A 27,688-nucleotide genomic window follows, 5' to 3' on the forward strand; every position below is an offset into this window, starting at 1 on the left:
GGGCAGAGTGCACAGATGTTGCAAGGGAGGTCAAGAGCATGGGGAGGCCTGGAGGAGGAGGGGATGGGGAGGGGAAGAAGTGAGTGAGCTTCCTCCTGGAGTCCATCAGTTTCAGCTTGGGGTTGGGGGGCACTTAAGTGAGGCTCTGTGAAGAAGAGATTGGGGAGTGGGGGTGGACGGGCTCCAAGTGGCTGGGAAGGGCGCTCTTCCAACAGCTGGAGCAGAGGTGAAAGGAGGCAGCACATGACACTGCGTCATGAGGACCCTGTAAGGAGCCCGTCGCTGTGGGAGCAAAGGGAGGAAAAGGAGGTCAGATGGGGCTGAAGAAGTTCATGGGGAGGATTGTGAGGGTCTGAGCTCCAGCCAAGTGGGTGCTCACCTGACGAACCTCTTCAGAGCTGGTCACATTCATCCCAGTGTCCCCCGCCCCTGGCTGGTTCCCAGTGGGTGTTTGTGTACTGGCTGGACTCTCCCTCTGTAGGCCTCGGGTTCCTCACACTAGTGGTCAAGTGAGGTCACCTGGCACCTCCCTTCCTACCCTGAAGAGCTCTCAGGAGTTCTGGATGCTTGTGCGGGGGAAGGCCTGACCACTCCCCCTGTCCCCTGCCTCAGGGTCCTCTGGGTTGTCCCAGCCAGGCAGGGGCCATGGTGCCCTGAGTGGGGGACAGCCCTCCTGCTGCCAGGGAACTTTGCCCTTCGTGCTTTCTCCCTTCAGCAGTTGACCCCCTGAGCCCAGAAGGACATTCCCAGAAGGACATCCTGTGACTGGGAGTGGCGGTGGAGTTGAGCGCATGCTGCAGCTTAGCACAGGGAGGAAGCTCTGCTTCCATCTATGTGAAAATGGGCAGCCAGGCGCGGTAGCTCACACCTGTAATCCCAACATTTTGGGAGGCCGAGGCGGGCAGATCACTTGAGGTCAGGAGTTCGAGACCAGCCTGGCCAACATGGTGAAACCCTGTCTCTACTGAAAATACAAAAATTAGCTGGGCGTGGTGGTGGGCGCCTGTAATCCCAGCTCCTCGGGAGGCTGAGGCAGGATAATCGCTTGAACCCGGGAGGCGGAGGTTGCAGCAAGCTGAGATCGTGCCACTGCACTCTAGCCTGGGTGACAGAGCGAGACTCCATCTCAAAAAAGAAAAAGAAAATGGGCAAGTGACTCAGCCTCTGAGCCTCCGCCTTCTTGTCTGTTAGTAACTTCCACACTGGACTTTTATGAAGGTTCAACGGGATAAAGTTGGTGAACATGGATTGTAAACTGACTTACTCCACAAACAAGTAAACAGTTCTTGTCATTAACAATATTCATTTGTCCAATTTCTATTAATCCCCCAAACCTCTGGACCACTCACCTCTTTTCAGGAAGTGCTCCCTGGCATCAGCTCACTGTTCTCTGTGCAAGCTGCCCCTGCTGGTACATTTTATCCAGGCGAGAGCAATAGGACCCTCTGAATTATGTACAAGTCGCACACACAGGCCAGAACTGTGTGTCTGCAGCCCTGTCTGTGTTTGAACAGAAAGAAAGATGGTGCTGTCCTTCCGATCTGCTGGGCCCAGGGGCCAGATCCCGACCCTTCCCTGGCTGCAACCCAGGGGTCTTGGTCTCTGGGGAAGGCTGGGAGCACATGTCAAGAACACCCCCCACACCCAACTTGTCTGTCCTGTTTACAGTCTGGGTCTAACATGGCCTGCCCACATGCAGGAGCCTCTCTGTGTCCTGCATCCCTGGGTGGCTGGTGGGCATAGCGCTTGAGGGGCAAAACAAGACAGTCATTCCACATCCCTTTCACTTCCCTGTTCGTGCCAGGAGGTGTCAGTCGGGATGACCAAGATCTTCAATGTGGACACTGCTTTATTTCAGCAGGGCCTCGGGTACCCTCTCTGGGAGGCCTACAGCCTGTCACAGCTGCTGAGTCAAAGCCATCTGCCCAGGGTAGGTGCTGGAGGGACAAGGCTAGGTTGTGCCCAGCATCCCTTCTCCTGGAATTCTGGGGGTCCCTCTCAGTGCCCTTGTTCCTGAGCAGCTCCAGATGGTCCTGGCCCTATGTGGGGGGAGTAGGGGCAGACAGCTGGTGAGGCTGGCACCCAGAGGCATCACAGATCCTCCCTCTGCTTAGACTGGCGTGGGGGCCATAGTGGGGGAGGCAGAGTGGCAGGCAGGGAGAAAGATATACTGGGATATTGATGTAAACCTAAGCAGATTATTTTTAGAAGATCCCAGTGAACAAACATCAATTTACCCCTCCTCCAACTCTCCCCCTGTCTTAAAAAGACGGAGCAGGAACACACCTGGCTTCTTGTCGTGGTTCCATCCCTGCGCTTGTGCGACCTTGAATTTGTGCCTGGGCCTCTCTTAGCCTTAGCTGGCCTCATTTTAAGTTGCCGATGATAAGGCCAACGTCACAAGGCTGGTGTGAGATCAAATCAACCCAGTGGGTGGCATACCCAAGAGGGCACCGGATGGATGGCAGGCCACCAGTTTGCAGGGCAGATCTAATGCTAGGCCAGAGCAAAGAAATCAGATGTTTTTAGATACTTGATCTGTGGTGTCTGTAAGCAGGAGACAGGAAGTTTTTGTCAACTTCCTCAAAATGGTCAGTACAGCTTAGACACATTTTTGTGCCTTGTGACTCCACCAAAACGGCTTCAAAATCGCCCAGGTATTTGTTGACCTTTCCTCTGGGACCAGGTAAAGTCACTGGGTGCGAGTCCTGAGTCTGTCATATTAGCCAGGTGACCTGGGTGAGTCCCTTGTCCTCCCTGCCCTATAAAATGGAGGGAACAAGTACCTAATTCTCAGGATCATTGTGAGCTTCAGATGAGAAATAATCTGTAAAATCCTATTGGAGAAAAAAAAAAAAAAAGCTACTGATAGATAGTGGGTGTTGGGGAATGACGGCCCAGAGTGCAGGTCAAGGGCTCAGGCAGCCGAGGCTGAGTGTCCCGTCCTGAGGACTGGCGGGCTCTGTGATGGTCAATGTGTGTGTGGAGCCTGATTTGCTTTCCTTAATGGGACAGCTGTTTAATTAGCCTCTGAGTGTTCCTGACAAGTGTCCCTGTGATTGTCCCCAGCATCTGACAGGGTCAACTCTCTCCAGACCATGTGTGTGCTGAGCTGGCCAGCCTTGGGTGTGAGGCATTGACCCACTGTCCCATCCTCTGATTCTTGGCTTGTCACTCAGATGGCCTCATGGGGCAACCACTGTGCTGGGGACTAAGGGAACAGGAGACAGCCCTGCCTTAGGAATCCCAGTCTGGGCTGAAAAGGAGGAATGCAGAAAAGGCTCGGTGGCTGTGACCCAGTGGGGCTTGGAGGCAGCCAGTGTCCCCCAGCCTGGGAATGATTCTGCCTGGCTCTGCCACCAGTTCTCTGTGTGACCTTGATCATAGGCCCTTTCTCCCTCTGAGCCTGTTTTCCCCTCTAAATGAGGATGTTGGAAGAAGTGGTCCCAGGAAGCTGCGGCCTACACATAGCAGGGTGAGGGGAGCAGTGATCTGTGAAGCCAGCCCAGCCTGGGGTTCTCAGCCCAGCTCCTGCACTTTCCGGCCTGTGACCCTGGGTAGCCCACCCAACCTCTCCATGCCTGCCTGACAAGGGTATGCTGGCCCTGCTGGCACAGAGCAGACACTGAACACCCTGCCCAGCAGTATCTGGCATTGGTGGGCCCCAGGGCAGCTTTGACCCTTCCCCTCTTTCTTTCCCTGTTTGTCTCTGCAGTATACCCAGAAGTTCCCTAGGGAGTCTTGCCCCAGTGGATGAGGGGTGGCATAAAACAAGAGTTGCTGACCTCAGTGCCAAGTCCATCATGCTGTCTGTGCCACTCCCCTGCCTAGGGACCCCAGGATTGGGTTAGAGCTGGCCATCGTCTGCCTCTTAAGGGCTGGACGGAGAAGGGGAGGGGGGCAGGGGCAGGCTGCCCATTCTAGAGCCCAGCATCCTGTCTTTGTTGGCATCTTGGAACCTTGGTCCTTAGAACCGTGGACTCTTTCAGTTCCCAAATCTTGGAAGCGCTGGATCATGGAAACAGAATCTTGGTGATATGAAATCCAGACTTGGAGGTGGCCTTAGGGGTCACAATCCAAACCTTCATCCAGCCCAGGCAGCCCCTCTGCAGGCTCCGTGAACACTCTGGCAACTGGGGAGTCATCTGTAGTCCCCTCAGGTAGGTCTTGGACTTCAGTCAGATCACAGAGCTGCCCCCGCCCTTCCTTGTGGTCTTGACTGGCCACTGTGATGGCGTGCCTGGGGCTGGTTAGTGCTAATGGACAGCTGGGATGGAACCAGGCCCCTGCTCAGCTAAGAATAGAAGGCTTTGTGTGATTTAAGTAGCAGCCAGATCATATCAGGCCTCCCAGCCAGGCCCCGGGGAGCTTATTAAGCGGGATCTGGGGCCACCCTGGGTCCTCCTAGGTGGAGGGGAAAGCCACTGGACTTCCCCAGGGTTGCTGTCTTGTGTTTACCTGATGATGAATTTTCTTTTTCCCATCAAGTAAGTTCATCCCTCCTCCTTCCTTCTCCCTGGGGCTGGCTGAGGAGCATCACCCAGTGTTCCTGGGGGGAGTGTCTTCTGGGAAGAGCTCAAACAAAACAAAGCGTCCCTGAGAGAAACAAACAGATCGATGAAAATGTCTTTGTCTGGAAAGGAGAGAACAGATGATGGCGACCTTTTATTGAGTGCCTACTGTGTGCCAAGCCCTTGGCTCAGCATTTTGTGCTCTTGCCGTATCTGACCCTCCCAAGGGGCTCTGGAAAGGGTCCTTATCTCTGTGATGCAGATGAGAACACAAAGGCCCAGCTGGTACTTGGTGGAACTGATATTGGAAGCAAGGACTGCCCTGCCCCGTTCCTTCTGGGAGAGAAACGGAGTTCCTGAGAGCTAGGGGAAAGAGGCAAGAGTCAGAATTCTTGGAGAGAGACCTAGGCATGGAGGATTTTGTCTCTCTGACTGCAATGATTCATGCTTTACCTTATGTTAGAGTCTTTTCCACTTTTGGCAGCATGGAATAGGAGAAACGGTGCTGGACTGAGGGAGGAATTACGGCGCTATCACAAATATAGTAGGTGCAGGCACACGTTGGTTAGGTTTGAATTAAACCGAATCCATATCGGTCTCATATTTCCCTTCTGTGAAGTGAATAGAGGCTGCCTGGGGCAGGATTGTGAGGCTGCAGCTCCAGATTCCTGGTCTTTTGACCAGAGAGTGTCCTGTTCCCTGCTCTCTGCAGGTCTCTGGTGCCTCTTGCCTCCCCTTCAGAGATTATTCCCAGTGTGAGAATTGGAAGGACACCTAGGAATCGCAGGTCATTCTCTGATGGTACGGACGGGAAAACAGGGGCCCCACAAGGACAAGGACTGGCCCAAGGTCATGCAGTGAGTGGGCCTCAGAGCACATAGTAGGTGTTCAGGAAATCCCTTCTTCCAAGCCAATGCCTACTCTCCTCTGGGGCACTGCTTTTTGGTGGTGATCTGGAGAGCTGGGGGTGGGGCGGGGGGCTGAGGCAGCTGGATCCTGAGAGGGAGGCAGGGGCCAAAGGTCCAAGCCTCTATCTGTAGTGCCCCAGGCCCATCTGTGCTTGCCCAAATCTTGCCCAGCTCAAATGCCCCCTCTTCTGTGAAGCCTTCCTGGACTCCCCTTCCTAATACCCTTTCTAATCTCCCTATCTACCTCAAGAGTGAGAGTATTTTTTTAAATTGTATTATTTTATGTTAACAAACATAAAATGTACCCTAGTAACCATGTTAAATACAGTTCCATATGTTAACTATATTCTCATTCTTGTGCAACAGATCTCCAGAGCTTTTTCATCTTGCAAAACTGAGACTCTACCTATGACACAACTACTCCCCATTTCCCCCTCTTTCTCTGGCCCCTGGCACCCACCATTCCACTTTCTGTTTCTGAGTTTGACTATTTTAGATACCATATATAAGTGGAAACATACAGTATTTGGCTTATTTCACCTAGCATAGTGTCCTCATGGTTCATCCATGCTGTAGCATGTGGCGGGATCCCCTTCTTTGTTCAGCGGAGCGCTGCTCCATTGTGTGGCTAGACCACATTTTTCTGTCCGTTCACCTGTCGACGGACTCTTGGGTTGCTTCCACTTCTTGGCTCTTGTGACAAGAGTGGGGAGTTTTGAAGTTGGATGGGCCTGGGTTGGACTCTGGCTTTTAGCCTCCCTTTAGCTGGGTCTAAGACCATCCTCACCTGCCACTGTGCCCAGTGGGATTGCTGCAAAGAGTAGAAATTGTTCATGTTGAAACACTTGGCATGCAGCAGGTTTGCAGTGAGTAGTAGGTGGGATTCATTCTTGTTATCCACTTTCCCTCTAGGGACAGGTCCCTTTTGCCCATGGCTATAGGACCCACAGCTCACCTGCACCCCATCCTTGAGGCCAGCTGAGCACCTGGTGAGTCTCAGAACACTGGAGCTGGAGAGCACCTGTACACAGAGAGGGGCATGGACTGGACTCATCCAAGTTCACACAGCCAGTCAATGGCCATGCCAGGATTTAACTTGGCTCTCCAGCCTGGGGACCTTCCCTCTGCAGTTCCTGAGATCTGCAAGCCTTGTCCTTAGGAGGGATCAGCTCCCTAGGGGCCTGTGTCTAATCCTGCAGCATTCAGGGCTGGGCGAGGAAGGGGGCTGGGAGATGAACATCTCAGGAGGCTCAAGAGATGAGCATCCGTAGTGGGCGGAGGCCAATGGCACCGGCTAGTCTCCTCTGATCACCTGACTTTCCCCAGGGCTGTGGACAGCGGAACTGCTTCAGCAACAAGGAGGTTCACTTCAGACTCATTTGCATGGTATAGGCTCTCTAAGGTCTTTGCCTCGCACCTGGGAGTTCATCTGCTTTTGCTCACTTTCATTCATTCATTTGCCTATTCCTTCCTTCGCTCATTTATTCAGCAACCACTCCCTGAGGCCTGCTGTGGGCTGGGAGACCAATCAGACCTTGCAGGCACTCAGTATGGCATAGCGGTGAATGGTGTGGATTCTGAGGCTAAACTGCCTGGGTTCAAATCCCAGTTCTGCCAGTTACTACCTCTGTGACCTTAGACAAGTTGCTTAGCCTCTCTGCCTCAGATCCTTCTCTGAAGTGGGGAGAATGATAGTTCATAATTTATATTTGTTAGTTATTGTTGTGACATAACAAATCACCCCAAAACTTAGTGACTTTATATAAGAACAGTCATGGCCAGGCATGGTGGCTCATGCCTGTAATCCCAGCACTTTGGGAGGCTGAGGCAGGTGGATCACCTGTGACCAGGAGTTTGAGACCAGCCTGGCCAACATGATGAAACCCCATCTCTATTAGAAATACAAACATTAGCTGGGCATGGTGGAGCGCACCTGTAATCCCAGCTACTCATGAGTCTCAGGCAGGAGAATCGCTTGAACCTGGGAAGCAGAGGTTGCAGGGAGCTGAGATGTCCCACTGCATTCCTACCTGGGCGATAGAGGGAGACTCAGTCTCAGGAAAAAAAAAAAAAAGAGCAATCATTGTCTCACAGTTTCTATAGGCCAGGAATTTAAGTTGGACTCAGCCTTGGTCTAAGCCCAGTGGCTTTGGCTCAGGGTCTCACATGGTTTCTGTCAGATGGTGTCTAGAGTGGGGAGGAGCTGGGGTACCCGGAGGTTGGCCCGGCTTCTCTTGCTCTTTGTGTAGTCTCAGGCCTTCCTTTCTCTCTCTGCGGGCTCGTTTGAGCTTTCCCACAGCAAGGCAGCCTCAGAGCAATCACGGTGTCTACATGGTGGTGCAGGACTTTAGCAGGAGTGTCCTGGTGAAGGAGGCAGAAGCTGCTTCACACTCGATGACCAGTCCCTGAAAGTGCCATAGTGTCACCTCAGCCATTACTCCCAAGCCCTCTCAGATTCAAGTAGGGGTGACAGAGACCCCACCTCTCTCCATGGGACTGGTGTCAGCATCACTTTGTAAGAAGACGGTGTAGGATGGGAGACATTGCTGTAGATGTCTTTGGAAATACAATCTGTTACAGTTGTGAGAGTTAGATGAGTAAACACAGGAAATGCCTAGAACAATGCCTAGGCATCGTATATAAATGGTAGCTAGATAAAGCTAAGGGTGATTTTGACCATATGCAACTTATTCATGATGTGCTGACTTTAGGATGTGACTGCCACTATGGAAGCCAATCCACTGAATAGCAGCATTTCCCATTTGGGTATTGAGGGATCTATAGGAGTTCACCAGACTGAGGCAAGTGCAAAGGCATTCTATACAGAGAAATTAACTTTGCAAAGGTGTCGAGCTGGAGAGGGGAGTCCCTGGAGCAGGAACTTAGCTCCAGGTGGCAGGGCTGGCCTGAGGTGAGGAGTGAAGGAAGTGACTGGAAAGCCCAGGTTGAGAAAAGTTTTGCATGTAGGGTTTGTACTTAATCCTGAAGGTTCCAGGATGTCCTTCTACTTCTCAGGCAGCAATATGAGAGGCTTGAGTACCATCATGAGGAAGCCATTTCTGAGGCTGAATCAACAGGATCTTGGGAAGTACTGGACTTGGGCGTGTAGGGAGAGTTCAGGACTGATGGGGCCCACTCCCAGGTGTTTGGCACGGGTCATTTACATTGGTTTTGAATGTGATGTGCATGCCTACCCTGGCTTGCTTTCCCTCCTTTTCCAGTATATTAGAAACTTCGTGATTGTTCTCTGCTCAGATTGGCTCTTTGGTAGGGGAAGGCAGAAGTGTAACTCCCTTGGCAGAGGGGTCTGGAGGAGCCTGGCAAGGCCAGTGGCCTCCTCTGCCCCCAGCCCTGTCTGTGGAGAGTGGCTCCTGCTCCCTCACCCTCTCCTCTCCCAGCACCCCTCCCCACTCTGATCACAGCCTCAGAGTCCAAATGGAACCAGCCAGACTGTTCAGGGGACTGTTGCCATGTCTCCCTGAGCCCCTGCTCTGGAGTCCCGAGCACCAGCCTGGAACCCTGACTGAGCCAAAGGCTTCACCCCGGAGCACGTGACTCTGAGCGAGGCCATGGCCCGGGTCTGTGTTTCCAGGATGTTTACGTCCCTGTGGACCTGTCTTTGCACAGCTCCATGTACTTCTGGGAGCCTGTGTGCTTGCGCCAGTGTGCCCACTCATGTCACCCGTGTCTGTCCGTGAATACGTGCCCTCTGTCTTTTTGGATGTCTCTGTGTGTTCGCGTGTGTTTGCACAAGTATGAGGTGGGCCTCTTAGGCTCTCTCCAGGGCCCCCATGGTATCTCCTCATAAATGGCAGGCAGATTAGGGTGCTCTGATGGGGGCTAAGTGCGAGGAGGGGCCGAGCCAGGGGATAGCCCTTGCCCCTGGGGGCCTGTGGTCTGAGGGAAAATCCAGACCTCACCAATGTGGCACACTCAGTAGAAAAATACAATTTCCAGATTTGAGAAACCTCTTTGGGAGCCCTCATGTTGCACTTGGCCTGGATGTTGGGCACCCAGGGTTAGACCCTGCCCCTACCTTCCAGAGCCAGCCCAGGCAGTCAGTTGTGCAGTTGGACACTAGCGTGTCTGCTGAATGGATGGCTGTACAGGGCACATGAAAACAGGTGAAGGCATGCCCGGCCCTGCTGGAGAGTCAGGGAGGGCTTCCTGCAGGAAGAGTTTGAGTGGCGACTCCAGGGCTGTTTGGGGGATGAGAGGAAGGAGATGGAGAACAGAGCTGGGCTTGGCGTCAGATGGCACTGGAGGGTTTGAAGAGGGAGATGGGGAGGGTGATTCTCATCTTCCAGGCCTGGAGGTTGGAGGGAATGGAGGTGCCTTGAAATGCGTGGAAAGGGAGAGGAGTTCCCATTTGGCCACTGTGGGTGTGAGCTTCCTGTGGGGTGTCCAGGTGCAGGTGACCAGAGGGTTGCAGGATACTTGAGTCTTGAGCTTGGTCCAGGCAGAGACGGGTGGTTGAAGCCGTGGGGTGGATGATACTGCCAAGAAGGATGTGGTGGGCAAGGGAGGGAAAGGGGGCTTAGGATTGAGAGCAGCAGCATTCAGGTGTGGGCAGAGAGACAAGCCAGCAAAGGGGCTGGTGAGGTGGGGCCAAAAAGGGGAACGAACAACCAGGCAGTGTCCTGGAATCCAAGGAAGGAGACTGGTTTTAGGAGGGCGAGTTCTGCAGTGTCAGCTGAGGATGGAGAAGTGCCCGGTGGATTTACCCACACAGAAGCCATTGTTGAACTTGGTGGCAGCAGAGGGTATAATGGGTTTTGCAGTGGGTGGGAGGAAGTGGAGATATGGGTGTAGACAACTCTCAAGTTTGAATGGGAAGGAAGGAGAGAAAGGGAAGAGAGCTGGGAAGGGGTGCCAGGGATGAACTGCATGAGCCCCAGGCCTGCTCATTGCTGACTGGAAGGAGCCAGTAGAGGAGAGAGCAGAGGCCAGAGGGAGGAGAGAGGGTAAACTGGTCATCTGTAGACACCCACCTAGTCCTCTGCCCGCGGCAGGGAGGGTGCCTGGAGGGGATGGTGCTTTCTGGAGGAATGGTTGTGGAGGGCTGAGGGTGGAGGAGGTGCAGTGCTGGGTGGGTAGCCTTCAGTCCTGCCCTGACCTCTGCCAGTCTTCGCATCTGCAGAGTAGGGTGGTAGCAGCCACCCTGGGGTGTGGGGAGGATCCCAGGAGGCAGAAGCCCCACTAGCTCAGAGCATCCTCATAAACCAGGTTCAGGTCAGGAGTTGAAGCCCAGGGCTGGGCAGGGTTGGCCTCTGGTGGTTTTTGCATCTTTAGTGCTTACCAAAGCTGTTTCTAGACACTGCAAACAAGAAAGGCCTGGGAAGGTCAGGACGTGGATGGCCTGCTTCCAAAGAGGCCACACCCAACCCCATCTCTGGGCCCAGCTCCCAATTACAGGGAAGTTCTTCCTTTGGGTCTAGCCTAAGTTTTTCCCACTGTGCATTCCCTTCTGGTGAACTTGTTCAACCCCGCTCCATGGAGCCAAGCCTATCAGCCGACCACTTGGAGTGGTGGCCAGTGTTTTTACAACTTGTTTTCATGAAGATTATTTGAAGTCTCCTTGCATTCCCAGAATGTCAGACCCGCCCTGATTCACAAGGATTGACCAAAACAGGGTCTGAGCCAACCAGAGGAATCTGAGGACTTAGTCATCCCCCTTGGATCATCTGCACATTCCTTTCCTTCCAGTTAAAAAAAAAAAAAGGAAAAGAAGAAGAAAGAAGGAAAGTTAACCTAGATGACCAGGAAGGGACAGTGGCATTTGGGGATGTGAACAAACTCAGATGATGCTGGTCGTGGATGAAGGGGTGGGGCCTGAGGGGTCAGTGCTTGGCTTAGCACCTGGCAGACGTCAATTCAAGTGCATGTTCTGCTGCTTGCAAGATGGGGATCTTTCACAGGATACTCTTCATGTCTCTGAGCTTCGGTTTCCTCATCTCTGAAATGGAAACATTGATGGCACCCACCTCAGACACCTGAAACAGACCTAGAAGCAGACCCTGAGGCAAGGATTCGTGTGACAGTGATTCATTAGGAAGCTTCCCTGCTAAGGGAAACCTGCTAAGGGAATAGGAAATGTAGAAGCAGAAAGAGGGCTGGGCGCGGTGGCTCAAGCCTGTAATCCCAGCACTTTGGGAGGCCGAGGTGGGCGGATCACAAGGTCAGGAGATCGAGACCATCCTGGCTAACACGGTGAAACCCCATCTCTACTAAAAAAAATACAAAAAAAAAAAAAAAAAAAAAAAAAAAAAACCTAAAAAAACCACAGAAGCAGAAAGAGAAAGAGGAGAAGCAAGAGGCTATTTTGAGCCAAGCTCCATAGAAGAACTTTGGCTTTGTCTTCCAGAGGAACTCTCATGGGGACACTGTAGGTCATACCCTAGGGCTGGCCCTCCAGGGGCAAAGATGCTGGAGAATTCATACCTCTCCCTCCTGAGTCAAGGGATTGTATGAGATAAAGCATGTAAGGTGCTGATTGCCCAGGACCTGGCACCAGCAAGTGACAGCTATGAGAAAGGGGTGTGCAGAAGGGGGAATCCCAGGCTGTGTGGTCAGCAAGGGGCAGTGCCTTCTGAGAGCCTCCCTGTGCTCCACTGCTCCTCTAGCCCCAGGTCTTTGTCTGTCAGCTTCTAGAGGCAAAATCCCACAGAACTCCCGCCCTCATTGTTCTCCCGGATGACTTGGCTTTGGGCAATCTCTCCAGTCAGTCCAGGTCCCTCCCAGCCCTAGAGGCCGGCCCTGGTGCCATGCTGTAGTTCTCCCTTCCAGCCCACCCATCAGTGATGATTACGAGGTGGGACAAGGCTTAAGGACAGAGATTAGTTCAAGGCCGTGGAAGCACCAAATGCCCATAGAGGAAATCAAGGCCATTGTGGCCCATCCCTGCCTGAGTCGAATTTGGATTTGACTTTTCTTCGCAGCCCACCCACTCTGTGTTTCCATAGAAGGTACTCAGGGGATCGCTTGGGGGAACTTGCGTTGGTCAACACATTCCAGGAACAAATAAACAGGTTGCCCTTCCTGGCCGTACTGACTAGATCCTAAGACTCCGACTATGTGACTCTCACTTTCACTGGTGATATCAGTGTGGGTTAGCCCTCATGGGACCCACTCTTACCCTTCTCCTGTCCCCTGTGATATCACAAGAGATGTTACCCATGATCTGGCCTCCCCACTCAGGCCTCTGGGAGTCAACCTCCCCCTCCACTCCCCCCACCCCCAACAGACCATGACAGGCCTGGGTGCTAGTCCACACTCTGTCACCTGCTGTGTGACCTTAGCCAAGTCACCTCCCATCTCTGAGCCTCATGAGGTACCCTATGTTTGTAACCAGTTTTGTATGTGCTCATCTAGAAATCAGGCGATTGTAACATGGTGTTAATCCCTGCTTGATGCAGTGGATGCCCAGAAAGGTGAAGTGATTTGCCGGTGATCACACAGCAAAAGGGCAGAGAGGGCTAGGACCTGCTTCCAACCCCACGGCTAGTTAAGTGAGCATTCTACTCTTTTATCAGCTCTGCTCTGGTCCCCCAGCCCCTCTTTGATTCAGAACTTGAATTAAGCCCCTAGTGGTCAGGATGAACTGAGCCAGGCACCGAAGTGGTCAGTCACTGCTGCAAACTCATTAACTCATTTGATTCCCATGTATTGAGTACCTATTGTATAAGGGGTTCTGTGCTCAGATAAGTACAGTTTAACTTTCACCAGGTTTAGCATAGAATCCACTGCAAAGGCTTGGGGCACCTGTAGGCGCCAAGAGTGAGGGTGCCCTTAGGGTGGTGGTCCCAGAGGAGAAAGTGGTCTAGAAAGTCTAGAGCCCCCTCACTGTCCAGGAGGCAGGCAGGGAATGGCTAGGTTGGGGAGGTGGATGTCAGGGATAACAAGTTTGTTCACTCCTGGGTATTCACTGCTGCCTGTGGTGGGTCCAGCACTGTGCCAGGCTGGGGGTGAGGCTGGGAGACAGCTTTGATTCACCGCCACCCCTTACGCGTCCTGCCGCCTTTGTTCACACGATGCGCTTGGTGTGTTTATCTACACCATTAGCTCGTGGGCTCATCCAGCAGGGGCTCCGTCTGTATGCTGGGCATACAGGAGAGCTCAGGAAATGTGTGTTGGTGACTAGATTTTTGGTGTCTAGACTGGCTTGGTAGTAAGGTATGAATCCAGGAGACCCTAAATCCCTTCGAGCCTCTGTTTACCATCTATAAAAAGTATCTACTGCAGCCAGGCATGTGGCTCATTCCTGTAATCCTAGCACTTTGGGAGGCGGAGGTGGGCAGATCACTTGAGCTCAGGAGTTCAAGACCAGCCTGGGCAACATGGCAAAACCCCCGCTCTACAAAAAAATACAACAATTACCTGGGTGTGATGGCACATACCTATGTCCTAGAGACTCAGGAGGCTGAGGCGGGAGGATTGTTTGAGCCTGGGATGTAGAGGTTGCAGCGAGCCGTGATTGCGCCACTGCACTCCAGCCTGAATAACAGAGCGAGACTCTGTCTCCAGAAAAAAAAAAAGTCTGCAGTGGGAGGCTAAGAGGAGTAAGATAGCACACATAGAAACCTTGGCCTCGTACAGAGAGTATGTCCAGCCCTTGTAAACGTTGGGCAGTATTAACAATAGATGGGCCCTCGGCACTGTGCCAGCCTGAGCAGGAAACATGAGGGAGATGGGGTCTGGCCCCTGTTACAGCCACTGCACACTGTACAGTTTACACAGCCCTGTTACATCCTGCTCACTGGTTCTCCCTGTCATCCCAAGATGAGATCTGGGCAGGTGCCAGTATCCCCATATGACATAGGAAGATGTTGACCTGCCTTCCAGTGGCCAAGCCAGGAAGAAAAGCCAGGTCTCCTGGCTCTCAGTCTCCTGCTCACTCCTCTGCTCCCCCACCTCCTGAACTTGCTTCCTGCTCTCTGGAAGCTCTTTGTGAAAGATGCTAGGAAGGGCAGTGGGCAAGGAATGTGGAGATTTGCCAGCCCAGGTGTTGGGGGCTGAGGGTACATTGTGGTGGCTTTAGCCCAAAGTAGGTTACTGTGGCTAGTAGGTCCAGAGTAAGGGGGCAAGAGGAGAGGTGAGGGAGGGGGACTGAGTGGGGATGCAGAGGAGGAGGAAAATAGCTGTGGGCTACAGGTCACCAGGACCACTGCCCAGCTGGATGGCAGGGGACTACTGGCCTGGTGCAGCAGAGGCTGCTGGGCCCTCCTAGCCTAGCCGGCTCCCTTTCCAGGGGGATGGTGTAACAAGAACTGGGGATGGAAGACCCTGGGCACCCTGGCTCCCCTGCAAGGTGGTGTTGGAGCTGAAGGGACTTTAAGGAGTACAGGGTCTGTGGGAGAGGCCAGTCAAGTTGTGGTCACTGCCCCTGAGGAAATTTGAGTGCTTACTGCCCTAGAAATACAGCCCCATGCCCAAGGCGTAAGCATAAGGACCTTCCATGTGGAAAGCACTTGTGAAAGGCGGACTGGGGAAGGCAGGGCTGGCTGGCAGACACGCAGTTGCTCACAGATGTGAAGTCACCAGCACGGGTGACCTGGGCCCCGCAACATAAGAGGTGGTGGGTGGGGAGTGGACGGGCCCCTCCTAAATTCAGAGAACTGAGAGCAAAAATACAAATAGAGATCCATGTATCTTTGTCAGATATTTGAAGGTTGTAAAGCAAGCCAGGAGACTGTTAAATAAAATAGATTTGATTTTCCCACCTTGACAACTATACCTTCACAATGTACATTGAACTACGTACATTGTGTACTTATTTACATTGTGTAAAGTTTAGTTTTATTTGACTGAGAGTGATAAAATATCAAGAATGTCTGAATTTAATTACTGCACATCTCTGGGTATATTGTTGTTAAGCTGATGATGTTCAGATATAAAAAATAAGACTTAACAGTTCTTTTTTTTCTTTTTTTGAGACAGAGTCTCACTCTATGTCACCCAGGTTGGAGTGCAGTGTGGTGCGATCTCAGCTCACTGCAACCTCTGCTTCCCAGGTTCAAGTGATTCTCCTGCCTCAGCCTCCTGAGTAGCTGGGATTATATTGAATATACATTTGAATTATATATATATATAGTTTATGTGTGTGTGTGACAGAGTCTCGCTCTGTTGCTCAGGCTGGAGTGCAGTGGGCATGATCTTGGTTCACTGCAACCTCTGTCTTCCGGGTTCAAGCGACGCTCCTGGCTCAGCCTCCCGAGTAGCTGAGACTACAGGCACGTGCCACCACACCCAGCTAATTTTTTGTATTTTTAGTAGAGACAGGGTTTCACCATGTTAGCCAGGATGGTCTTGATCTCCTGACCTTGTGATCTGCCCTCCCAAAAGTGCTCCTGACCTCGGCCTCCCAAAGTGCTGGGATTACAGATGTTAGCCACCGTGCCCAGCCTTTATATGTATTTTGTTATTGTTGTTGTTGAGATGGAGTCTCACTCTGTTGCCCAGGCTGGAGTGCAGTGGCATGATGGTAGTGCACTGCAACCTCTGCCTCCCTGATTCAAGTGATTCTCCTGCCTCAGCCTCCTGAATGGCTGGGACTACAGGCGTGTGCCACCACACCCGGCTAATTTTTTTTTGTTTAGTAGAGACGGGATTTCACCATGTTGGCCAGGCTGGTCTTGAACTCCTGACCTCAGGTGATCTGCCTGCCTAAGCCCTCAAAGTGCTGGGATTATAAGCGTGAGCCACAGCATCTGGCCATCAAATTTTGTATACTTTAAATACAAACACATTTTATTTTTAGTACTTTAGATTATTGCCATCAACAGAACACAAGTGATGAAAATCTTGATTATAACAATATAATTAGTGATCTTGCTAAAATAAAGATTTTATGAAATAAATAAAAATGAACTGTGGCCAGGTGCAGTGGCTCACACCTGTAATCTCAGCACTGAGGCTGAGGCAAGCAGATCACTGAGGTCAGGTGTTCAAGACCAGCCTGGCCAACATGGTAAAACCCCATCTTTTCTAAAAATATAAAAATTAATTGGGCATGGTGGCACATGCCTGTAATCCCAGCTACTTGAGAGGTTGAGGCAGGAAAATAACTTGAACCTGGGAGGCAGAGGTTGCAGTGAACCAAGATCTTACCTCTGTACTCCAGCCTTCTAGCCTGGGTGACAGAGTGAGATTCTGTCTCTAAAATAAATAAATAAATAGTAAACAAATGTAAATATAAACATAGGCAAATTTATTTTATGTTTTCAAGAGGGTTTTTATTCCATAAAATCATCTATTAAAATTAAAACAATACCCATCACAATGAATGATCAGATTTTTAAATAAAATCTTTAAATAGACATAATTCAATTTTTGAAAATTTTGTAGAAATGAAACTATTCACAGTTCTAGTATTCAATGGCCATCTAGTTGCAAATTTAAATAAATATACCAGACTTCATGTTACATTAATGTGAGTTGCAGAATATTGTAAGATGTTCCTCAGCCACCATGTGCATTTTTGTGAATATCACACTAATTCATGAGTACTTTTAGAACCACAAATTGGAGCAGGAAGAAATGCCAAAATAAAGGATGCACAGCAGGACTGGAATAGAGATGCTTGCTTATGCAAGAAACTCGTGCTCGCTGCTGTCTGGGAGGAAGGCTTTGACAAGCTAACTTGTGTCTCCCTTATATATTTTTGCCATTCAGGCCCCCCCTACTGCACCCCTCCCCCAAGCAGCATCCATCTCCCCCACTCAGCAGCAACATGACCCGTAGACCTTTACAGCATCTTAACAGAATCACCTTTTGTTCTTCAAGTTCAAGAAATGGAAAGGCCTGGCATGGTAGCATGCCTGTAGTCCCAGCTACTCAGGAGGCTGAGGCCAGAGGGTTGCTTGAGCCCAGGAGTTCAAGCCTGTAGTGTGTTATGATTGTGCCTGAGAATAGCCACTGCACTCCAGCCTGGGCAGCATAGTGAGACCCAGTCCCCAACTCATGCCTTAAAAAAAAAAAAAAAAGAAAAGAAACAGAGAAGCGTTTAACTGGAGCCTTACAGGTGTTAATCAGGAGCGAATGTTTAGGATTACAGGTCACATGAGTGTAACGTAACAGAGGCTCCTGTGTACTCTAATGAATTTATTTGTGAGTGTGTGTGTGTGTGTGTGTGTGTGTGATGTGTGGGGGCCCCTTTTCCCTGTGTAAGGGTGTTCGGGGGGTGAATCTTCTTGCCAATAAAGAGTTCTCTATCATACAGTGAACAATAGACAAAGGATAGATCTTGTGCTATAGCTAGAGTTTTACATCTAGGTATCTTAATTCACTCGTTCATTTCACTCATGTGCATTTGTTCATTCACTTAAAACCCTATATTTGCAAGGTGCAGTGGCTCACGCCTGTAATCCCAGCACTTTGGGAGGCCAAGGAGGATGGATCACCAGAGGTCAGAAGTTCAAGACCAGCCTGGCCAACATGGTGAAACCCTGTCCCTAGTAAAAATACAAAAATTAGCTGGGTGTGAGGTGTGCCTGTAATCGCAGCTATTCAGCAGGCTGAGGCAAGAGAATCACTTGAACCTGAGAGGCAGAGGTTGTAGTGAGCCGAGATTGCACCATTGCATTCTAACCTGGGCAACAAGAGCGAAACTCTGTCTCAGAAATAAAATAAAACCCTATATTCACTTGCTCCAACCCTTCATTTCATGTAGATTACGAGGCTATAGCAGTCTTTTAGTGCAGTCCATGACCCAAGAATGAGGATCAGAGAGGGTACTGGTACTGATGTACCTAAGACGCACAGCCAGTCCACAGCAGAAAAGTCCTCAGGCCAGGCAGCAAAAAGTGGAGGGTGAGTGCCAAGTTTGAATGTCAGGTAAAATCTGAGCAGATGTTGCTGTGTCCCAATCAGCTTCCCTTCCTTCGCCAGCTTCCACTACTAAGCCATCTGCCCCAGGGCACTGGGGGATCCTGCAGGGAGTTTCTGCTTGAAGAGCCTCTTCCTGTTTGGGGCCGAGCACTTCCTTCAGTGACTCACAGGCTCCCATTGGCCCCGTGCTGGGAAGGCAAGGTGGGGGTGGAGCCAGACCCCGGCGTGTCACCCTCAGCCTGAGACCCCAGCTGGGTGACCTGACACAGGGCAGTGGGCACAGGCTGGAGGTAGGAGGAGGGGAATGGCAGGAGGATGTGAGACCATTCTGCCTCACCCAGCCTGGTGGGCAGGATGGAGAGAAGACAGAGTGGGGAGGGGGACGGCCTCCACGTCCAGCCAACCCCACAGGTAGTTTCCAGGGCAGCTGTGGGACCAGGTAAGGCTGACAGCAGAGCTGAGAGCCCTGAGGAGACTCTGCGGTACTTTCTTTTCTGACAGGCAGTACGGTGTGGTGGAAGGAGCACTGGGACGGAGTCATGGACTTGTATTTCTCACACCAACTTTCTGATGGTCATTTCAGTTTTCTGCCCCTATCTGGGCCTCAATATCCACGTCTGTCTGATGGGGGAGCGGTTTGATGGCTGTGGCGTTTTGTGCAGCTTATAGGTTTGAGCTTGAATTCTGGCTCTGCTGCCTTGCTGGGTGTGTTCACTTCTCAGAACCTCCATTTCAAAATCTGAAATAATAGTCACTTTAAGTGTTTTATGTATGGTAACTAATTTAATCCCCACATTGACCCTATGGGGTAGGTTTTATTATTCGTAGTATTTTATACCTAAGGAGATTGAGGCACAGAAAGGTTAAGTAATTTGCCCAAGGTCACATAGTAAGAGCCAAGATTCTAACTTGTGTAGTTTGACTGCAGGTCCCATGCTCTTGACTCATTCTGGCCTTGCTACTCAAATTGTGGTCCAGGGACCTGCAGCATCAGCATCACCTGGGAGCTTATCAGAAATGCAGAATCTCAGGCCCTAACCTAGACTTACTGAGTCAGACTGCATTTTAACAACTTCCCTAGGTTTCTAAGGTCCAAGGCCCCAGGAAATATAAATAGACCATGGCTTCTCAAACATTAAAGTTTAGAGGAGAAGCCACTGGTCTATTTATATTTCCTCTGCCACTTAGGCCTTAGGATCATTGTAGGGGGTAGAGGAAATAAGTATGTTTTATAAACTGTAAAGTGCTGTACATTTAGGGCACTGTGAGAAACCTGGGGACTGGAGGTGCAGAGGGGCAGGCCTGGTAGTGTCCCAAGTGCTGATCTCTCAGTGGCTGTCATTTCCCAGCTGTCGCTGAGTCCCGCTCTGTCCACCTCTGGTTCACACACGGAGACGTGTGTTTGGCTGTGTGTTTCTTGCTGGTGTGTGGCTCTAGAGTCCAGTTGGGTTGGGGAGAGTTGTCATATTGGCACCAGGAGGCTCAGGTCCCAGCCCTGGCTCTGCCTCTGTGTGATGTAGGTAGGCCTCCGTCCCTGCAGCCTCAGTGTCCCTAGTAGACAAGGTGTTAACATCCTCTGAAGGCTGCAATGCTGACCTGCAGTCTCCTCCTCATCTCTCCTGTCCCCTCTGCTTCCCATGGGCTGTCGATACCATCTCTTTTCCCAGTTCCTGGGCGGGGGGTTGCCCTGCTGGCTGCAGGAGCTGGCGATGGGGGAGGTGGTGCATGAGTCAGAGCTCAGGCACGTAATTGTGGTGCCCCAGATCCCACCTCCGGGCTACCGTCCTTCCCTTAGCGGCTGCTTTAGAAGAACAGCTGGTTTGGCAGCTACCTCAGAGAAGCAGGTCCCTGGGCAGCGTGAAAGGGCCTCTGCCCCCAGGGTGGCTGAGCTTTGGATCCTGGGTCCGTGGGTCCTGGAGCGGCAGGAGTGGTTCAGGGAACAGGTTGTATGAGTTGGGCCTAGGGCTGGTTTGTGGGCAGCATGCGTGGAGGTGGATTGCATGTGCCGGGTTTCATGGCTGGGGATTAGATCACGTATGTCCTGTCAGCCCTCCCACCAGCTTTGTGGCTTCCCCAGGGCAGGGACTCGGTGTCACCCATCACTGGGCCCCACACTCAGCATGGGATGGGCGCTCACTAAGGGTCAAGTGGGACAGTAGAAGGCAGGATGAACTGATGAATGAACTCACTGGGTTTATCCCCTTTTCCTCTCAGCTCTCCCAGTGAAGTGATATCACCGCCTCTGTGGACAGGACACCCCCAGGAGCCCAGCTCACAGCCACTGGTACCTTCTTCCAGGTAAAGAGAAAAGGAGGGAGGGAGAAAGGAGTTCAAGACAGGCTGCAGAGGGCAGCTGTCTGGGTTCTTACACAATGTTCACCTCCCCCATGGGGGCAGCACTCTACGGTTTATGAAAAGGCATAAATGGGATTATTGTCCCATTTTATGGACAGGAAAAAACTGAAGCTCTGAGTAGACTTGTCTCTTGCTTAGTACAGCGTTCCAGGTACTTGTCTGAGAGCCCATGAGGCTGATACCATGGTTATCCCCGCTTTATAGATAAGGAAGCTGAGGTATAAAGGCATTTAGAAACTTGCTCCATTAAATACATGGTAGAGCTGGGTTTCAAACCCAGCCAGGTCACCAGGCACGGTGGCACGCACCTGTAGTCCCAGCTACTTGGGAAGCTGAGGCAGGAAGATCGCTTGAGCCCAGGAGTTTGAGTTGCAGTGAGCTATGATTGTGCCACTACACTCCAGCCTGGGTGACAGAGTGAGACTGTCTCTAAAAAAAAAAAATTAAAATAAATAAAAACCCAGGCAGACTGACCTCTTCACAAACCCTGTGATTTACTGCCCCTCAAGAGCCCAGCATTAAACTAAGTTTCTTTGACCTCCAATCTGAGGGTTGAATGGGCTCCCAACTCCAGAGAAGATTTATATTTTAAAAGAGAATCCTAGAGAAAGTGATGCTTCCTCCAAAGGAATGAATGACAAATAGTGGATTTGGAGGCCTTATATCACGGAACTGGCATGAACCTTCAAGGTGGGCCAGCCAACTCCTGGGACTTTCTTCCTCAGCATTCAAGCAAGCTCGGTTTTCATTGGTCACCAAGGTGAAACCTGGACATTTGAAGGAAGAGAGGAAAAGTTTAGGCCCCAGGTTCTCCGACATGCCTGGAAGCAGGGAGACTGCTGCTCTTTGCCGAAGACTGTGAAGAGTAGCAATGTTCATGACAGTGATGAAATTAGTATCCTGTGCTAGATCTGAGGTCATCTTACACTAGATATGGTATAGAAATGTGCAAATGGATATCAGAGGTTTAAGAAAAATTTGTGAGAGAAAAGTACCTAATTTAGTCTTCTTTTTTTTTTTTTTTTTTGTTTTAGTAACTTAATTTTTTCTGTAAATTGGGAAAAGGCTAATTATTATTCAGAGGCAGAATTCAGGCTTTCAGAAGTGGCTCTGCAGTTGTGTGGTGTAAGATGCTTTGATTGGTTCTTTTTTTCCTTCCGTCTTGCATTTAACCAGCTTTTTGACTGACAACTAATTAGGTACCTCCTTGGTGCCAGGCACAGTGCAGGGGACATACGTCCCCTATACAGTGACTCTTCTAGCAAGGACAGGGCCTGGCATATCTTATGTCCCCATCACCAGGTGTGGGGCTGCAGACACTATAGGTCTTCAGAAAAGCTTGGCCAAGTGGATCAGAAGTCTGAACCTGGGGAAGCTCTCAGTCTGGCGGGCAAGGCAGCCACGGAAGCAGATAATTACAGCACACTGAGGCCTGTGATCATTCTCAGGAGCTCTGCCAGATGATGTGAGCACAAAAAGGAGGAGGCAGTGGGCTTTTGTTGGGGGGAATTAGCCCAAGCTTTGCACGGGGTCTGTTTGTTAAGATGGATGGGATTTGGATTGGGATTTGGGGAGGGCTTTCCTGGCAGAGGGCCCAACCTGAGTGAGGCATGGAGGTGGGAAAGCTGGGTAGGTGTTGTCTTTGGAGCACAGTGGTACAAGGAGGGGCAGGAGAGGACAGAGACAAGATTGCTCTGTACAAATCTCCACTGTACTCACGCTCCTCCTCCTCCTCCGCCCTTTCATTTACTTGGTGTGCCCCACTTTCCCACTCCCCCTTCCCTGGGACTGAGGAAGAGCCGTCAGAAAAAGCCAGCCTGGCCCCTGCGGCTGCGCCACTGGGCTCCTGGAAGGGGCTTGCACAAGTCAAACTGAGGATGGGGGATGCTGAAAGTCTCTGCTGCCTCCGAGTAGTTGTCCCGGGGCCCTTCACTCTCTCTGCCTGCTCCCCAGAGAGCCTGTCAGTGTCACTGGGGGAGAAGGGGGTGGGGCAGGATCTCTTCTTAGGATGGCCTTCCTACAGTCCTGTTGGCTTGGAGAAAACTACTCAGCCCTCCAGGGAGGGAGGGGCCTGTCACTAGGAGTATGCGAGCCTAGGGAAGCCACTGGCTGGTCTGGAGAGACTGGAGAACCACCAGTAGGAGTGGCACAGGGGATTTCTGAATGGAAGGGGAGGCTGGATGGAGTGCCTCCAGGACTTTGGTGCTGTTACTTTGTGATTTAGCAGTCTGAAATCCAGGGATAGTTTGAAGATGCCAGTTGAATTGTTCAATGAGGATTCCATGACACTGTGAGTCTTGGGTGAAGTGATTCTAGAGCTCCAATTTGGGGCATCTGGAGCCTGAGATTTTGAGTTCTGAGATGCTAAGCTGTGCCCTCTGGGAAAGGCCAGGTCACTTTTGGTGACTGCTCAGCCCAAGCTCATAGCCCTGACCCGGGAAAGAGAAGTCCTTTCTGTACCAAGAGAACCCAAGGCCCCTGGGCAGGCTCCTGAGCTGGGGAAGAACTAGTCTACCTTCACCTCTGGGCCCTGCCAGCCTCCTCGCGAGAGGAATGGCAATCAGAGGTCTCTTGGGACAGAAGTGTTGGGTAAACAGGAGGCCCTGGCATCACCGTGGAAAGAGATTAATAGTGACCCTAATTATGGCATGATTGATTCTTGGAGGCTCCGGCTGAGCCCCAGCCTTGGCCACTGAGAAACATTTCTCCAGAATGAGCAGGCTTGCAGGGCCTGGGTGGCACAGACCCCACCTGCCTCTTCACCTCAAGGCCTCTCTCCCTGCCTCCTTCCAGGCACCTCTTCCCCAAGCCTCTCCCAACTGGAAGCTGCCTGCCCCTGTGACTTAGACTTCCTTCCTGCCCCTAGGTCTGGTTACCTTCTCTGCAGATTCCATTAGAATCTAGGGCTTCTCCGAGGCCCAGAGAGGTAGAGCGACTTCACCAAGGCTGTACAGTGAGATGGTGGCAGCTGGGATCTCTCTGTTCAAGCCATCAAATGAGGCTATGCAATGGAAAATAGACTGAATCGTGAGTTACCTGCAGGAGGCTGGGGCTGTAGAGCATAGGGCAGGGCCGGGGATGAGTGGGTTCTACATTTCACTGGTTGGGCTCTTTCCGGAATCTTTCCTGTCTCCCCCACCTCCAGCCCTCGTCCTGGGGCCAGAAATTCATTTTGTGGGTTTGGGTTTGGTTGTTTTGTTTTGGGAAACGGTCCACTCGGTGAGCTGTTTGGGGTGCCCTCTGCCCTGGGAGAAGCCCCAATCACTGCCCTCCCTGCCACCTAGGCTTCTGCTGTGCTGTCTCCTTACCTAAAATGCCCTTCCTTCTCCCCTTTGTGCTGCAAATCTTTTCTCATTTCTGAATTCTGCATAGATCTCACCATCTCCCGGAAGCCTGACACAGTGGTCAGAAAACACAGAGTTGTGGCATCCAGAAGAGATCGTGACCCAGTCAGGAAGGGCTTCCCGGAGGAGGGGCTACCTGAACTGAGATGAGCAGGAGTTCGCCAGGCATTGAGGATAGGCAGAGGGGCTCCAGGGCTAAGGTGGTTTCACAGGCACAGCTGGGTTGGGAGCAGTGATGGATGAAGTGGTAAGGAAGGACCACAGAAAGGCCTGCTCCAAGGCCATGCTCCAAGGCCATGATCCTGGAACCCTATGGAAACAAGTCACCATGACCCTGCACCTTTCATGCCTGGCATTTTACTGTAAGGGAAGTTTAGGGTCATCACTATTTGTGAGTCATCTAGACCACAATGTACCTACACCTTGATCCCTATCAAAGATGGTGGAGGCTCTTGGGCAGGGCCAGAGCTCTGCCCTGGTGCTCAGGATGACCAGGTGCCTAACTTTGTTATGGGCCTTCCTGCCACTTTCATCCAGTTTTGAACTGCATCCTAGGAGAGTGACTGTCAGGATGCCCAGTGATTAGCCATGAGAGCAGTGGGGAGCTCTTCCCTAGTCAGACCAGGGAGAGATCAGGGGTTGGCCTTCCCTTTTCCTCAAGCAGCCCCCTCTCTGCTTTGCTACTGGGGGTGAGGAAAGAGCGGGTAGATAAAGGGTTTTAGAAGTTGAGTGTTGGAAAGGCCCTTGGAGATCAGCCGAGGGTGCTCAAACCCTCCCATGATACAGATGGGAAAACTGAGGCCAGAGGCTTGGGGCAGTCACTCAGCCCACTGGTGTTCAAGCTAAGCCTCAGACCATCATCCCAGGGCTGGGCTGGGGTTGAGGCCCAGCGAGGACAGCCATGGCCGAGGAGAAGGGGGGTTTCTCTCCATCTGCCTGCTTGCCCCCTTCCCCAGGGCCCTAGCACAATGCCAAAGGTCGGCCTCCCATCCCCACCAATCCTGGCACTGTTGGGGGTTTTTCCTTTCCTCTCCAATGTTCCTAGACTCATTCTGCCTATGCTTTCCTGATACCAACCAAAATACTGAGCTTGGTCCTTTGAGGTACAATTTTCAGTTATACAGGTGCTACAGCTGGCATTGACGTGGAAGGTGATAGAAACGTGAACAGGCCCGCCCTGTGAGGCTGCAACCATGGAGAGTCTGGACTTTAGAGTCAACAGCTCTGGGTTCAAATCCTCCCTCCTCCGTGATTAGCTGTTTGACCTTGGGTGAATTACCTAACCTCTTGGGTGCGCGCGTCGCATGTGTGTGTGTGTGTGTCTGTGTATTTAATACTCTTTTTCAAAAGCAGTTTTAGGTTTGCAGTAAAATTGATTGGAAAGTACAGAGAGTTTCCATGTACCCTCCTCCACATTCTCCCTCCCCACAGTCTGGCTTATTCTTTTACATCTTGTATTAATAAGGTACATTTATTACAATTGATGAACTAATATTGGTTAATTATGATTGACTAAAGTTCATAGTTTACGCTATGGTTCACTCCTTGTGTTGCACACTGTATGGGGTTTGACACATGTCCATCATTACTGTGTCATACAGAAGAGCTTCGTGGCCTCAAAATTCCTTGAGCACCACTTATTTTCCCTGCCCCCTGAGTCCCTGACAGCCACTGATCTCTGTACTGCCTCCACAGTTTTGCCTTTTCTAGAACGTCACTTAGTTGGAACCATGCAGTATATAGCTTTCCAGATTGGTTTCTGTCACTTAGCAATATGCTTTCAAGGTCTCTCCATTGCTTTTTGTGGCTGGGTAGCTGACTCCTTTTTATTGCCAAATAATATTCCTCATTGTGTGGAATGCACTGCGGTTGGTTTGCCCATTCTTTCAGGCCCACATTTGCAATCTGTTAGGTAAGACCATTGGTCTTCGCTCAGAAAGGTTGTCAAGGGGAGGGGATGCCTATGCAGTGCTCAGCACGGTACCCAGCAATGACCTGGAGTGCCCACACCACCCAGCAGCAAGTGCTAGCACATCAAACAGTAACCATTGTGGCTGGTAGTCCTCACACTGTACATATGTTAGCTCAGCCAATTCTTTTTATTATTATTATTTATTATTTTTTTTAGAGATGGAGGTCTCACCATGTTGCCCATGCAGGTCTTGAACTCCTGGCCTCAAGTGATCCTCCTGCCTTGGCTTCCTCAAAGTGCTGGGATTACAGGCATGAGCCACGGCACCTGACCTCATTCAGTTCTTGAACACATTTATTGAGTGCTTAAAACCTGTTAAAAGCTGGCAACACAGTGAATATCCTCATACCAATCAAGATTTGGAATTGCAAACAACAGAAACAATTCAGGTTAATTTGGCAGAAGAGTTCCTTGGAAGGAACTAGAGTTGTTTCCAGAATCCGAGGGGTCTGGAGACCCATGCCTGGGTAGGAGTGGAGGGGGCCCGGGTACAGCCAAGGTTTCCAGGCTGTCGTCCCCTCTGGTGCAGCTGCCACTGACCTCGCAGCACCTCACAACTAGTGCAGACATTCATGTGACTTCCAGACCTGGGCACTTAAACAAAAAAAAGTTTTATTGAGATAAAGTTCCCAACCATCACCACTAATTCCAGGACATTTTCTTTCTTTTTTTTGGGTTGGGTGGTGGCCTGCAGGGTCTCACTCTGTTGCCCAGGCTGGAGTGTAGTGGCACCATCTCAGCTCACTGCAACCGCCACCTCCCGGGTTCAAGTGATTCTCCTGCCTTAGCCTCCCAAGTAGCTGGGAGTACAGGCGCGTGCCACTACCACCCAGCTAATTTTTGTATTTTTAGTAGAGACAGGGTTTCACCGTGTTGGCCAGGCTGGTCTTGAACTCCTGACCTCAAGTGATCCACCCGCCTCGGCCTCCCAAAGTGCTGGGATTATAGGCATGAGCCACCGCGCCTGGCCAGGGACATTTTCACCAGCCCAAAAAGAAACTCCACACTTATTAGCAGTCACTCTGCCTTTCCTCCCCAATCCTCCCAGACCCTGGCATTCACTGACCTACTTTCTGTCTCGGTATTTGCCCATTCTGGTCATTTCTTATACATGGAATCATACGATATGTGGCCTTTTGTGAACTTGGCATGACGTCTTCAGGATTCATGTTGTCGCATGCCTCGATTCCTTTTTATTGCAGACCTGAGCACTTCCATGTATTACCCCATTTAGTCCCCATTCCCCAGATGGGTAAAGTAAGGCTCAGGGAGAGGTAGTGACCTGTCCAAGGTCACATAGCAAGTCAGTTGAGGGTGACCAGGCTAGAATCCAGGCACTTCATGATCAGAAAAGGGGCTGGGAGCAGTGCAGTGCAGTCTGGGGGGCACAGCGTGGGCCTGGCAGTTATGGAAGGGAGAAAGGGTAGGGGAGCAGGCAGGTGCGTCCCGAGATGTGAGGATGGGACAGGACGCTGGAGATGCACGCCCATCCCCAGCATCCTGTCTCTGCCCCATAGTGGGTGTTTACTCTATCTCAGGCATGGACTCTTGGAAGGCTTTCCCTGTGCAAGCAGGAGGCTGTGCAAGTTCAGGGATTCTGACAGAAAACAGGACTTTGGGCTGGGGAGGGGCCTTGGATATTAGGCTCAGAGGTGAGAGCGTTCTCTTGTCCCAGAGCCAGCAGTAGCTCTTGGCAGGGGATTTCTTGGGAACTTGGCTGGTATCAGCAACCCTGGGAGGTAGCTTGGAGAAATTGATTGGACCTAAGTAATG

The 27,688-nt window shown here is 51.3% G+C and overlaps 1 protein-coding gene across 2 annotated transcripts in view; it reads left to right on the forward strand.

Moving 5' to 3' along the window:
- GDPD5 (glycerophosphodiester phosphodiesterase domain containing 5) overlaps window positions 1–27,688 on the forward strand; it is a 91,061-nt gene that overhangs the window by 15,407 nt on the left and 47,966 nt on the right. For both annotated transcript variants that reach the window (XM_010366793.2, XM_010366792.2), the window contains exon 2: window positions 20,459–20,542. The gene's annotated coding sequence lies outside the window, so the exon portion shown is untranslated. The remainder of the gene's footprint in view (window positions 1–20,458; window positions 20,543–27,688) is intronic.

The sequence above is a fragment of the Rhinopithecus roxellana genome, chromosome 15, assembly GCF_007565055.1.
Source record: "Rhinopithecus roxellana isolate Shanxi Qingling chromosome 15, ASM756505v1, whole genome shotgun sequence".
Taxonomy (NCBI): Eukaryota; Metazoa; Chordata; class Mammalia; order Primates; family Cercopithecidae; genus Rhinopithecus; species Rhinopithecus roxellana.